Below are 15,153 nucleotides of genomic sequence, written 5' to 3'. Positions count from 1 at the left end.
CTGCCTGCCCTGGCCAAAATATACCTCATTTCCCCTTGGAAATCACACCATTCACAGCCCCAGCTCGTAACTAGCAACAACAGCTACAGGAGAGTCGGGGGGGAGGGATTTCTGAGGCCTTGGATTTAGGCCTATAAAACAGTGTGTGCTTCTAGATTAGCATGGGGCAGGTGGGCAGAGAGGCAAGGGTATCACAGCTGAGGGACTTTGAAGGGTTGTGAGGATAACCTGTCAAAGTTTCAAAAGGCAGGATGAAATACTCTCTCTCAAAGAGAGAAGAAAATGTATTTATTCCTCATTGAATAATGACGCTAGGCCTCATTCATACGGTGACAAATCAAACCAAATCCATGAAGACTGACAGTATTTTCAGTTAATGCAGAAGTCATTATTCCTAACGAAACAAAAAATGTTGCTGATGAGGTCTAAACCAAACGATTTAGACCACAGGCTTTATGATTAAAAATACCGCAAAGCATAAATAGTTCTGTTCTTTGTTAAAAACGTTGATCAAAATAATTCTCAAGATTCATTATGTAAAAAATACACACAGCTCATGTGAGAATAGCCTGACCGAAACTAAGATCTATATACAGAGACAGAAACAAGGAAATATTAAACTTGCACAATCAGGAATCTTCCTCCCATTCATCTCAATATGACAATTACAACAAAAGTGTGATTAGAACCAAACATTTCCCTAGTCCTAGAAAACACATCTAAGATACTGAAACTTTTTAAAGAAACATTCAGTATTCGTCTGTTGGGATTTTTGCTGTGAAAACTTTTATCAGCAAGTCGTATTGTACAAAGAAAATCTTAAGCATAAGCATATTTCTAAGATATGCTTTTTAATAACATACATTTTAAATTTGTTATAATGCTCTTTAAAGGCCAAAATGATTTAGAAAAATGATCTGTAGACCTATGTGTATTAATTAAATATATGGAACAATAAATTATGTTGGATAATTTTCTACGCTGAGTGAATGCTACAATGCTGTGCTAAAAACATCTGTGTGACCAAGTGTAATCTTCCTCTAACATTTCTCTGCCAAGCTGTCCTCATTCTGCTTAAATCAGGAGGAACCATGGTCTTACCAAGTGTTCAATTATATTGATCTTGTAATATGAATAATTTGAACTCTTTCGTTGCTTTCAGTTCCTAAACTTGCAAAAGTTCTAATCAAGCGGCGTGTTAGTTCAATGAAGCATTTAATTAAGTCAAGAGCTGTAAAATCTGTAACAAGAAAAACAGCATGTACTGTATGTGAGTCCTCAGGACCAGAGCTCAGGACCACTGGTCTCAAGCTTCTCCTGCTACATTACGATGACTCTAAATCAGGGGTCTGCAACTGTAGTCCAGGAGAGCTGCTGTCAAACAGGTTTGCAGGTTAACTTTTAACAAGCACTTAATCCTTTATATTTTATGTGTTACAATGTGAAGAACTTTTAAAGATTTTTTAACAATAATCTAAAAGGACTAGACATAAATCTAGCCTTCAAGGATATTAATGAAATCTGTTGTCTTTCCTGTATTTAAAATATCTTCCTAACCATGAAACATTGATAGCAAGATGCAAGAATGTCTGTTCTCACTGCAGTTTTTTATGTGTTCGAAGGCTTAGTACACTAAAAACTGACATTGCCTCCTATGCTATCTTGAATGATTAGTACATTTAAGACATCTGAATTGAAGCCTTAATTGAGCTAATGAGTTGCTTGATTGGAACAATTGCAAGTTTTGTTCTACAGGAGGCTGTCTATGAACTATTCCATTTTGGTTTTAGAGCTGAAAGTTCAAATTAAAACTATTATAAGTCATTTACGGGTTCAAATGTGTAACATATTTTGGCGGGAAGAAAAACCAGGTTTATGGACCTCCAGGAATAGGATTGGGGACTCTGGTATTGACACTGACAGTTCTATGCCAAGGCCTTAAAAAACATAAAGTAATGGTTATCACCAGGCCTCTATTGTACATTTGATAGTATTAAAATGTTTTAACAGCTTTGACAACAAATAAACATGAGAATCCACAGAGCCCCAGAAGCATCATTCTGAAGGGCTTGCCAGCCATGGATCATACAGCGGTTCTATCGGGAGTTAAGAAGTGTGGATACTGTACAAGTGACATCAGTTTCAGGAGAGGGTCGCTGAGGCCAGGCAGTGATCTGTGAGTGACCTCATTGATTTGGACCAGGCGAATGGAAAGTAGGTGTTGAAACCCAGGCTTGGCTCAGCCTGAAGATCTGAGGACACCATAATTCCTTTAGTCTACTCCATTGCCTCACATGTGGCAGAGTGGTGTGTTACTTGAAGCGGGGCATTGCAAATCGAGGAAACAAAATGCATGCAAAAAGAGCATGAAAACTCATGCTGCCATAACTTAAAAAAACAATTCTCTTCAACTTCTCTTCCATTCTCTTCAAAACAGTGTTTTTCATGTTATCTATTTTTAAAGCGTAGCAGAATTTCTAGCAGCACTTCTGTCTTGGCTGTTGACACGGTACAATGTAACCTCAATGTAACTTCTTGTGTGCTGTGTTCCAATCAGCTTAGATTTGTTTGCTTCACTGAATTAACTTTCTCAATGAGTATAGACACCGTTATACAAATATCTTTGATTTTTTGCAGCATAGGGCTCTTTCACTCAGTATTTTTTCTTTATACAAAATCAGTTCTATGGCAACTTTATACTGAAAAAACTAATCTGTTTTTTCTGCAGTCCGGAAGGTTTATTTGGTAGACTGTCCTTGAACAGCTGCTGATACAGTACAATATAAGCATGTATCCTCTTGTCTGTTGTGTTTCAGTCAGCAGAGCTTTGTGCTACAGGATTTGGGAAAGACCTGCTTCCTCTCTGAGCATCAGTGCAACTGAGGAACCCTTGAGCCTTGCACAGTGAACACCCACACCCCCACTGTGGTATGTGACACTGGCAGGAAAGCCCCTGTAGTGCCCAGCGCCTCCACACTGACCTACTTCTCCTCTACATGATCTACACTAAAGGACATGCTCGGGGAGTAGTGCTGGGAGCTGTTGGCATGATTGTCTTCATTTATTTCAGAATCAACCGTGCTCTCTTCATTGAAACAACATTCTCACTGAGATATAGACACTGTTATGCAAAATTCTTAGATATTTCGCATTGTTCTACTCTTTAACTCAGTATTTTTTCCTTATTTATGCAGAGGCAATTAAGGCAATCTTACACTGCAATTTAAGTCAGATTGCTACAGTATCATAAATAACTGTGTGTGCATTTGTGTCAGTGTACAGAGAGGATGAAGAAATCCATTTCTAATTCCATATAATTTCCTATGGCCTCCATCACTTTCATATTATGATTCTGTGGTGGCCATTCAACCACGTTTATAATACCAGCATAAGCTTGGCTTTCAGATAACTCTTATCTGTATCTGGCATGGTTACCTCAGTGTAGATCAAATTGATCACATTAAGAACAGTCCAGTATTTGGCAAATTACATGTACTATACATACCAGGCAGGCCAGTAATAATTGGCGGTACTGGAAAATAGCAGGCAAGGGTTATAAAGAAAAATACCTATACTTTTCATAAACACCTACTTGAAATCACACTATTTAAACAATGGGCTTCTAGTTGTGCTGAAATTGTAAATTGCTACAGAAGAAATATTAGTAACGATTATAGCTAGTTTGTTTAAAGCCTCATGATAAAGCCCCCGTAGAGATGCCTATTATGTTATTACGAACTGATACAACCACAATCAGTCAGTTCACCTAACACTTATTTTGACGGTAGGGCACAGCTACAATATACTTCATACAGCTCTTTTTTAACATAGCATTAAAAAAAGAGAACATGTTACAAAGAACTGAAATGCTTCCCTTTTAGGAAGTTCTTCTGCGACTGAAGCAAGAGGGATCCACTGGGTTATACCACGCCGAAGTAGCCAAGACTTACCAGGTACGCAACTCTTCAGATCACCTGTTCCATAGCACTGCTCTGTTCATCAGCACCTGCTGGAAGACCACAGACACGAGAGGGGGAGCTCAGTGAGGGGCCATTGAACCCTGTGCAGCAGCAGAATCAGCACACCCTGCCTGTCATGCTGAGGGGAGAGAGCTCTCTGCCTCTGGTTCCCTTTTTTCTTCCTGTCGCTCACAGGGGCCGGAAGCACTCTTGCGGCACAAGCACTGTCTCCCTTCCCCAGGGGTTAGGCAACTACTCTTACGGAACACAGAGCTTCAGAACTGCAGGGTGGGGAAAAGATTTGCAACCTAAAATAACACATTACTGGAAAAAATACCAGAACTGCATCCTGTCATAAATGACTGAGCTAAGTTTTTTTTTTTAATGTGAGTGTAAATTTAAAAAATTGTTCTTTTGTTACTGAGGAGATACTATAGAATGGACACTATCATGAAATCCTTGCTGTCAGCTTTTCTCAAGTGCAGTAAGTTTATTTAAACTGACTAGCAGGATGGATAAAGTCTCTCAAAAGGCTGAGTGACTGAGAGAAGCAAAGTCATGATTTTTGTTTTGTTAAGTGACGCAAAACCACAGGACTAGCCCTGGAAGTGACTCTAACACACTTGTACTAGTAAACTATCCCCACCCCCTAGTTAAAGCTGGTATTCGCTTATAAGAGGGCCAGCTAAGATGGTGACAAGCATGCACTGGGGACTGACACCCAGAACTCCGAGATCATTGCTTACAGAGTCCTAACGAATACTCTACGTCGCAGGGTGATTACATACAGGTTTCCAAGGACTCAGAGACAGGTTCGAATTTTAAAAAGAATGACTATTTTAAATTACACCTTTGCTAAATTGTAAAATCTTGTTTGTATATTTCAGTACAGAAATAATAATAACTCAAACTGATGTTTTTCATTGTACACAGTCAGCAATTCAGTATTCAGTATTATGTGACTATTTCACTTCACTTGTGAACAAATTTTTATTCAGCTCTTTTTACGAACAAATTGTACATAAAACTCAGTTCACACCGACTCTCCTGAACAAAGTATCTCTTCATTTCATCTGAGGAACAGAAAATTACCTATCAGAAAGTTTAAGTTTATAAGTTTACTGCACAGTAATTAAGTACAAGTATTTATTTCATTGAAGGCACGCTTCTCATTTTCCAAATTACTTTTGAGTTCAAGGTCAACTTTAAAATCCTGTCTTATCTGAAGGAGTCCCAACGAATTGGAGAACCAAGTAAAATAGCTACATAACTCACTGTACCTTTACACTACGATACTATACCCACTGAGGGAAAAGAAACTGGCCATGTGACATTATTCCACCACAACATGTCCACTTTTTCTGGGGCCACACTGCTCAGGGCTTCCAAACCCTTGGGCTCAGAAAATAAAGCCAAGGGACTGGCAGAAAGCAACAGCCAACACTTTCAGAGAAGATCTTGCTAACATTGTCACATACCGCCATTTGCATCTCAAAACAGTCACAATTCAGATGTTGCAAACAACAACCACAAGCTCACACATTCATTATGAGAAGCCATGAAAGCAGAAGCTGAAAGACATGCAGGATGAGCACTTACAGCATTTATCCTTAAAGAGATTTTCAGATGAAAAGAAAATGTTTGTGAACTTAGGGTCACATTTATACACAATATTAAATACCATAATTTATGTAACAGGATCCCCATTGGTTTCGTTATACCTCCATTTTGAATGATAAACAAATGTATCTGAATTAATTGCATCTCAAATCAACTTTATCCTGATCTTCAGCACTGACTTGCCAATTATACACACTTCTGAAACAGATCCCAGCAGACTAATTCTCTCAATGATAAAAAACAACAAAAATCATTATTGCTCCAACATAACTGGCCAAAGTGCAATTAAGATAATTTTCTCCTACATCTGCTTTTCTGCTGACAGAAGTCATGCACCAGAGGTAAATTAAGCAAAGAGCCCCTAAGAGTGCATAAACTATCTAATGGATCTCTTGCAAGTGCTTGGACATCAAGATCTATGATCTCAGCAGCTAAAAGCTATAGTTAAGCGACTGAGATCAACGCACTTCAGAATACAGCAAATATAGGTATTTTTACAGAGTAATCTGTAAAGAAAACTAATAGGTGTATGCTCACTCCTGTTTCAAAGCCACCAAATGTATTGGGCACAAAAAAGACAGAAGTGATGTACCAGTCCGCCCCTGGTAAGCCCCATCAGAAACCCCGCATCACAGTAATGGGATCGACACTCAATATCATAGATAGCTTCACCTATCTGGGCAGTAATCTATCCAGACATGTGAAAATAGATGAAGAAATTAACTGCAGAATTGCTAAGGCCAGCAGTGCGTTTGGAAGGTTGCGAGCCAACGTCTGGGAACTTAGAGGTATTAGCCTCAACACAAAGCTGAAAATCTACCAGGCTATAGTACTTCCAACGTCACTTTATGCATGCGAAACATGGACCATCTACAGCAGACACGTCACTTTGAATCACTTCCATTTGACATGCCTACGCAAACTGCTGAAAATCAGGTGCCATGATAAGATCCCTGACACTGTTCTCGCCCGCACAGGTCTGCACAGCATTCACACCCTGCTGCATAAGACTCACACCACATGGGCCGGACATGTCCTACGCATGGACGATGAGCATCTTCCCAAGAAGCTCTTGTATGGTGAACTCGCATAGGGAAAGCGCCCAGTTGGGAGACCCTTGATGCGCTTTAAGGACTATAAACCTCCATGAAAAATCTAGGAATCTCCGTCAACATTTGGGAAAGCCTTGCATCTGATCGCACATCATAGCGCAGCCAGATCCTCAAAGGAACAGAGGCTGCCGAAAAACGAGGCATAGCCGAGGTCGAAAGTAAGCGTGAGACGTGAAAAGCCCGAGCTGTCGGCACCTCCACCACAGCAAACACTGGTCTTATATGCCATATTTGTGGTAAAGACTTCTGTGCATAGATTGGACTCATCAGCCACCTTAGGACACATTTAAAACAATCTTAATAATCTCTTGATAGTCGTGGTCTTCATCAACAACGATGGACGAACATCACACATCTATTCCAGATAACAAACTGCCTGGACGGAAAAACAATTTTTGAACAACTGTGGTGACCTGCTAAACAGCAATTTTTCAATTAATGTGTACCGATTCGGAAGCAAATGTTTTTAACTATGGGCCTCGCTGTCCCATGGCTTAGTGCTCAGCATACAAGACAAGATCAGGGTAATGGTGCCCTCTCAGACAGCTGGCAGGTGGTCTAACCTTCTTGGTCTTTCTTTGGTGTGAGGGGACAGGGCCTGCTGTCTTAGACTGCTTCTTCTGTGTGGTCCGCAGCTTCAACGCAGATTCGTACACCAGGGCCTCACAGCTCACATTAGTTGCTTTACAACCTTTCTGCCATGAGAATTTGCTAATGATCCAAAGAATTATTGCGAAAATGGTAACTGATCTCAAGCATGCAAACAAAAAAACAGCCCGGCCTTACCGCCACAGGCAATGATAGTTGGGTGCCCACAGGGAAATGGGACACAGCTGGCCGTGCTCTGTGGGGTAAGAGGGGTGGAGTTTAATTCACAACCACAACCAGGAAAACAGAAAAGCTCAAGGGTGTGTCCTTTGCTGGGCTAGCTGTTTCTCGATAGTGATTTTGTGTCTGGGCTTCCCCCAGCCAACTCCGTCCCTGGGGAAACTTCAGAAACCAGTCAGCTGATGTCAGCTGGCATCTAAACCAGCAGCCTCAAGGTACATCCACATTGCTCAAAGCTCAACGCAGAGAAGACTGACCCACCTGAGTCTTAACAGTTTACTACACAGGCTACCAGCACAGCTGTGCTGATATCTCCTGCTGCACAGCGGTCCTGTTTTCTTGTACTGTTTCCTGTTTTTACAGACTGCAGAGGTTAGCCTGCTTAATGTAACACAACCACAGCAATATAGCTCCAGAGTTCTAATTTGTACAGTATTATTGCCCTGTATGGATTGCACAGGTATAGGGGACCCAAAGTCATCTTCTTGCATCAAAACCACCAGCCTAGAGCACCACAAAGCTTGTGAATAGCATAGGTTGTCCCATGTAGCATAGCGGATGTCACGCTGAATGTCCTTTCCAGAGGAATGAGCCTTTAGAGCCGAAACAGAGTTATTTAAACTTCAACTCACTCTGACAAAATTCTCAAATTTCCCCCTCCCCTGCAGGCTGTTTACTCTAAAGTTCCCCCTATCTTCCCATCAGGGCTTGGCCAGGAAGCTGGAGCAGGACTGCAGAGTGTTGTGTTTCCTGTTTGCCCTCTGATCTAAACCCTGGCTTCCTGAAGACTGGGAGAGACCAAGGACAGGCAGCACATTTATAGCAGCTGCAGGGTGTGCCTCACCTGCCCCCTCTGCCAGCCCAGGGCAATCCCTACAGTACCTGGGCTTCCCAACTGGAGGAACATATAGCAGAAAGGGACACAACTGACTAGCAGCAGCACAGACTGACCATCAATGCACCTTCCAGCTGAGTCTGCAATGAATATCACAGGCACAATTGGACAGGCATCATTTCATTACTGTGGAGAGGTTGTCCGATTCTGCATTGGTTCCTTCATGCTTTCTGAAAATCCCTGGTTGTGCAAAAGTGTGTCAAAAAAGGAAGTGAGAAACTAAAATAAACTTAATAGAATAGCTTACCAGCTGCTCTATAAAAGCCACTGAACCTTAGAGAGAACAAAAAATATTGTACACAAGCTAACACAACAAAATTAATCTTGTTGCAATCATTACCTTAAATTAAAACACTTTAATTACCACTGCCCAGGGTGAAGGGAGTGTTTAATAAAATCCATGGCAAGTTAGCTAGTTTTTAAAAATTATTACACTTCATACATCATTCAGCCTGGTTTAAGTCACAATGACACACGTCTGCAACTACTATAATAATTAATAACATCAATGAACTGAAGTAATACAGAGAATAGACTGAAGTATTGTGTTGGCTAGTCATTATATACTGAGGGATAGCGGAAAGTGTAACTGGCATTTTTGGTCATTATTTGATTTATAGTCACAATCAGTAAGTACTCCAGCTTAAAGACAATGTTTTTTCATTCACCCTAACAGCTGTTACAGGGCTCTTTCAGGGCCTATGACATCTTTCTTGGTTTAATTTGACTGACAGTTTCTAATTTAAAATGACCTTCTACCACGTAAAAGAAAGTAAACTGTAAAAGAGTAAAGCAATGTAAAAAGGTACTAAAAACTGAAATATAAACTAAGTTCGTGGTTATGACAGCTGTCAAATAATGGTGTTTTTTGTACAAGCATGAGTTCCTTACAGCGTCTTCTGAGTGCTACTGTGTAAACTGGACAGTTTTTCATGACGAAACACTGAAAAAAAAAAGATCCATTATCTACATTTTTGTGGTGTGGTGCAAAAACACTCTGGTCAATAAGTGCCCACCCCTTTGTGGAACCAAGAGTCAAGCAGACAGCAACGTGCTCAGCTAGTGTTTGACAGTTCTCAGAACTGACCTGCTGACAATAATGTCTCTGAATTGTGGGGTGTTTTCAGCTGTGACTGTGTGAAAACACTTTCATTTCACAGTGACTCCCATTTCCTCTTATGTCTGCTGGTCAGAGAAATGAAGTGAGGACACTGCAATCCACACTTAAAAGCCTACTAAAGGTAATCTTGTTGTGCTTGTAGTACGTGTCCAGACAAACAGAGATCAGTCTGATTAGTAGGAATTATTTCTCTCGTGACAACATGGTTGTCCTTTAAAAGTCTCTTTTCCTGACACAATTTGCTCATTACAATCAGAGGAAACTGCTGAATCGGGAATGCAGCAGTTCTTCGAAAAAATTGAAATTCCAGCTGTCAAGACCCTGGAGGATGTGTGGAAATTGGGCCTTAGAATTGTCTGACATAAATACATTCACACGCACTGAGCAACTTTCTCCTGTCTGTATTTAGAGAAGTTATTTTCCCATTTGAACACGTTATGATTAGCAAGAAACCAAAAAAGGTCGTATTGAAAACCAAACCAGATTAATGCACTGCAGCGTGGTTACTTCATAAAATATTCGTGTTTAGTGTTTTTATTTGGGTTTCTTCATTCACATTTAAAAGAACCAGCCCTTGAAATTATGGGATTTAAGTAAGGCGACCCTCAGTTACGTACAACTGCCCTAGATAATGCTAAATGCATTAAAGATTACGCATGAAAGGATTTTAAACTGTTCTGGATAGCTAAGGAAATAGAAGTGTACTGGGATCAAAGAAGCATGGGCAAAATGATAGAAACAATACAGTTTCACCCACAGTAAGTAAGGCATCCCTTTAAATAGTTTAGTTAAGCATTGGGTTCTTCCTGAACACTCATAAGGAGATAAGAGTCAATGTTGGTCCTGGAGGACTTAGTTCCATCTTGTCTCCCAGTGAGTTAAATCAGCTCATTATTGCCTTAATGGACCACTGAACAGCTTCTCCCAGCTCTTCAGGTGTTGCTACTTTGAAGAGACCTGGACAATTTGCAGACACACTAGCCCCCCAGGACCAGGACTGCCAAACCCTGTGGCAGGAGGAATGATTGATGGTGTTTGGATGCAGTTATTACTTTAAGGCACTGTTTCGTTTTCACTTCTGCGTTAACGTTTCAAATATTAATATTTTCACTCGGTTCTCTGAAAAGGAACAGAACAGCACTGGAGAAAAGACAGACTACAAAAGGATCAGAAAGCACAGTGCAGTCCAGCAGAACCAGTGTTGGAGTGAACTCTGAAACACATGTCGGGCTCCCCTTGGCATGAATGTCACTGAATGCGTCCCGCATGGGTGTGTACTTCTAAACTGATCATGCACACACAGCTATGTAATGGTATTAAATATCTTCCTCGTTATTGCACCAATGAAAATTGTTATGATGATTTTCCCTAGATGAAAATATGGATGTGGGAAAACAGTTTCTGAAATGCACGTCTGTATTCAATATCCTGAGCAAGGGCAGCTGTGAGATGGGACGAACAGATGCCTATTCTAAATAATAGAAAAAAAGAGGTAAACAGAATCAGACAATGGAGATTGTAGATGCACCTGTTCTGTAGCTGTGCAAGGATGCAGACTTTTCTAAACCAGAAGCAAAACTTCTGAGGTAAACCACCTCCTTTATAATAGTCTGTCGAAGAAAAGATTAGTTCCTCTGCAATAGTCTCAAAAGACATGAGTCTCTCTGACTCGCACAGCTATCTCTCACAGAGAACTTTCAGAAATCAAAGACATACTGGGAAAATGAAAAATCTCCTGTTTTGCAGTATTGTGCCTTATAGCACTACCTCTTTAGGAGGCAGAATTCACAAACTGTTTTTTCATTGAAATTGTTTTTACATTCACATGGTACGCATTATGGTAAACGGCTTTCCCATAAAATCTCAATCATGAGGAACGTACATATACAGGATAAGAAAAATAAGGAAAAACAGTGCTAGCTATGTAGCATCAAATAATCAGTAAGCGAAAATAACTAAAAGAACAAATATGATGGGAAGTCCTTGAGAGAACCTGCTTCTTGAATACCCACTTATCAGTTTATATCAAATTCCTGTAATCTATTTAATTGATTACTGCAATTTTGATAGTCTCCTTTATTATGGACATTAATATGGTTTAAAAAGGCTAAAACTAAGACCATCCTTGCTTAGATTTTATTATTGTACTGACTGGTCTAAAAACATTGTAACCAGCTTTGAGCGACTGAGGTCTAAAGCGACAGCGAATGGTAAAGAAATATAAAAAGAAATGTACTGCTTCAAAAAAGGTTCTAAACATGCTTTTGGCATTTACTAATACACAAGATCCCCAATTAACTTTTTATTCTATCTGATCAGGGAATAAAGTGAACAGCTAATAGGTGGTCCTGATCTTGTCTGAGAGTCTGTGTGAATTACGGTGACTACAGTATTTATCAACAAAAGATAACGCAACTAAAACAGTCACATATCTTTATTAAAAGATGATAAAGTAAAATAGATAGCTTCGATCTTAACCAATCCCTTCCTAATTTCACAAGCAGTGTAATCAAATACAATTTTTAAATTTATAAGGCATCCAGCACACTGAAAACAATTAAGAGAAATGGCTTTAGAAATGCAAATTTAGAAGCTCACACATTACCTTCTTCACCGACTGCTGTGACAGTGTGGCTGTTTCAGAACTCTAGTTGTTCCTATTTTTGTGTCTGTAGCTTTGTCACGCAGTGAGCAGATCTGACTGATCTACTCATTCTTTGGTACTCCCCTGTATACATACATACATATTTGTTGCCTTCTCGCTAGGAAGAAGTTCCCGGTTTGCTGCAGCCAAGCAACTTGAATAAGTCACGCAACTGTCATTTTCTAAATTATCAGAATCATGACGCATCACACTAAGCAAAAATGCTTTCGTCCTTGCATGGGTCTTATGTCTCTTTCTTAAATCTAGATTTCATCACACTGATTTGCTGAGAGGCTTGAAGATAAACGGACTATGAAAGCAAGAACTAAGGTAATCAACATAATTTCTTACCTAGTTCTGCATTTCATGGTCTTCTTAATCATCAGAATTCTGACGAAATATGCATACAAACTGCTGGGAAGAAAGAACCCATTTTGATCTGACATGGAAATTTCCCTCATTGCACATCACCCGAATAATTTGGTCATACTCAAAAGAACAGCACAGGGCACAGAGAGGAAAAGATGGAATTTTTTTGTAAACCTTCGTTTCCCTCCATGTACAACTGATCTTTAAGCATGACCCTTACGTCATCCTGCCAGTCCTACTATTTTCACACACATCTGCAACCAGGCCAGACATGTCACATCACCACAAAGGAAAACTGGAACTTGAATGGCCAGCAGCGAAAATGTGCTGACACAGACTGTGCGCACTTCCTCAGGAGACTACAGACATCACCGCTGCAAGATGCTACATCATCAAGTCAAGAGGCTCTCACACCGAGTTTTTGTACCTGTGGAAATGGTTGCTGCTCAGGGCGTTAGGACAAACGTACTGTATACGCATCACATCACAAAGGGGTCACACCTCTTTGAAAGAGTGTGGATACATTCCTGGCACCTCCTCCTTTTTCCAGCTCCTCAGAGAGAGCTCGTCTGGAAATGGCACAACAGAAACTGAAATAACTTCGCTAGGAGGAAAGGAGACATATGCGTGATCTCGGATTTCAAATTGTTCTGGTCAGATGAAAAAGTGAGGAGGAGTGTGTTTCAATGATGGATGCTTCTGAGATATTACTGGGGGGGGGGGTGAACTGTAGAGAACAACTCAGTAAAGTATCGAAGCCAGTGAAACTGTGACGGTGTCAGAGGTCAGAACTCTCAGACACCATACTCCTGTCCCTTCATGATCCCATTCATGATTCATAAATAATTAATTTTAGCAAATCATGTCATCTTACCATTAGATTTTTCACTTATGTACAAAACAAGCCATTATTGTCTATTTATTTGCTGCTAACAAAAATATGTACAATTTGTTAATAATACAATGTGTTAATAATTCTTAGTGTGCATTTAATGGAATTAGATTTACTTTCTAGGATGATAAGTTTATTTTGCACGGGAGCAGGATTAGTAAGTTAATTGATATAATTGGAACCTGAAGAAGGCTCCACAGCCGAAACGTTGTGTTTTCTTTCTTCTCTTTTCAGCATGGAATAAACCTATTGCTAATTAATTGATATTTATATCAATTAAGTGTCATAAAAAAGCTTGCTTGTACAAATACACCTCTCAATTATTTCCAGTTAAGTTCAAAGTACATTAAATAATAGCTTTTAGTAAGGGGTAAGTTCCATTTTAGTCTGTACCAGTTCTAAAGTAACAGTAGTTTACTGCCCGATTTATGATGATCACTTACAATTTTCAAAGATTTTCAAATAAACTCCAAATGTCCTTGAAGTTAAGCAGCATACACATATCGGCACCTCAGCGAACTGAAATTGACTGAAATTAAGGAGATGACCAAAAGGGGAGTGAATCCAATCGATAATCATATTTGATCATTTCTGTGTGATTTTATATTTGTAGAAAGTAATGAAAATATATGTAGAGTAAATTATTTTTTAGAAGTGTCATAAAGAAGCCCTTTGGCAACCACCCAGAAATAAAAGTAAATTCAAATATCATTCTTTGTGTGTGTATGGGGGAGGGTGCTGGAGCTGTACAGGTTTGGTGCTCAAAGACAGAGATGTACTGAAATGAGCATGAGCTTCCTCTGCTCTTGCTCATGCCCTTTGGGAGCTCATGTTTGATCTGCATGAGTAGCATCTCGAACATGGCTGAGGCTTCCAGTCCTCGGCAATACCCAGACCCGTCAGAATCAAGGGCAGACTCACTACTGCCAGGCTGATAGATCTGGTCTGTATTCCATGGCCATTGGTCCGTGCTTTATGCAGCATTCATTAGACAACACAGATGAGAACTACAAACAGCTGCTGTTTGGCACGGTCTGGATGTGAACCTTGGACCTCAGGATGGCAGGGCTTTGGTCAGAAAGCCATGTGGAAAATTTTATGGAAATCCAAACAATGATCGTGTTTTTACAAATTTTACAGGGTATCATCCACAAAACCACCTGCAAATACTAGGCGTGACCTATAGTGGAACCTCAGTTTTATATCTCATTGAAAGGGGGAGCACAGTGTAGTTCAGGGTGCTAAGAGTAACACAGCAGGTTAGTGACTGAGCAGGGCATTCACTCAGGAGCCTCCTGACGTCAAATTCAACTTCAGTACAGGGCTGGAAAACCAGTGAAACCAGTGAATGAATCACTGCATACCCAATCATAACCGTGCATTATTAAATGTCAAATCTTCCCATCTAGTTTTACAGTTTTAAAGATAGATCATGGATACAGCCACCCTAATTAGAAAGTATTATTAGAACATCTTGTTGCTATTTTAGATTTCTGCGAGATTGAGAGGATCCTTCTACAAATTGAGACCTTCTCACAGTGCATCATTTTTTTATGGTTTCAATTAAACCAAAGACAAGCAAGCATTTAAGAGACAAAATATGGCAATAAACAGATTATACAGTACCAGCCTTTTGTTGTTTAGACAGAAAATATGAAGATATTAAAAATAAGTGTTTTGGAACAGTTAAAAGTTTTTAAAAATATTTAAAATT

The 15,153-nt window shown here is 39.8% G+C and overlaps 1 protein-coding gene across 10 annotated transcripts in view; it reads right to left on the bottom strand.

The window, feature by feature from the left end:
- Positions 1-15,153, bottom strand: part of yrk (Yes-related kinase) — a 64,938-nt gene that overhangs the window by 21,198 nt on the left and 28,587 nt on the right. For 5 of the 10 annotated variants that reach the window (XM_088603058.1, XM_088603054.1, XM_088603050.1 and 2 more), the window contains one exon: positions 3,951-4,009. The exons of 2 other annotated variants lie outside the window; for them this stretch is intronic. The gene's annotated coding sequence lies outside the window, so the exon portion shown is untranslated. Of the gene's footprint in view, positions 1-3,950; positions 4,128-15,153 lie in introns of those variants that run through there. 3 more of the 10 variants (XM_088603053.1, XM_088603052.1, XM_088603051.1) reach the window with 2 other exon arrangements.

Source organism: Lepisosteus platostomus, chromosome 13, assembly GCF_059453375.1.
Source record: "Lepisosteus platostomus isolate fLepPlt1 chromosome 13, fLepPlt1.hap1, whole genome shotgun sequence".
NCBI classification, from domain to species: Eukaryota; Metazoa; Chordata; class Actinopteri; order Semionotiformes; family Lepisosteidae; genus Lepisosteus; species Lepisosteus platostomus.
This window is presented reverse-complemented; position numbering and strand designations above follow the sequence as displayed.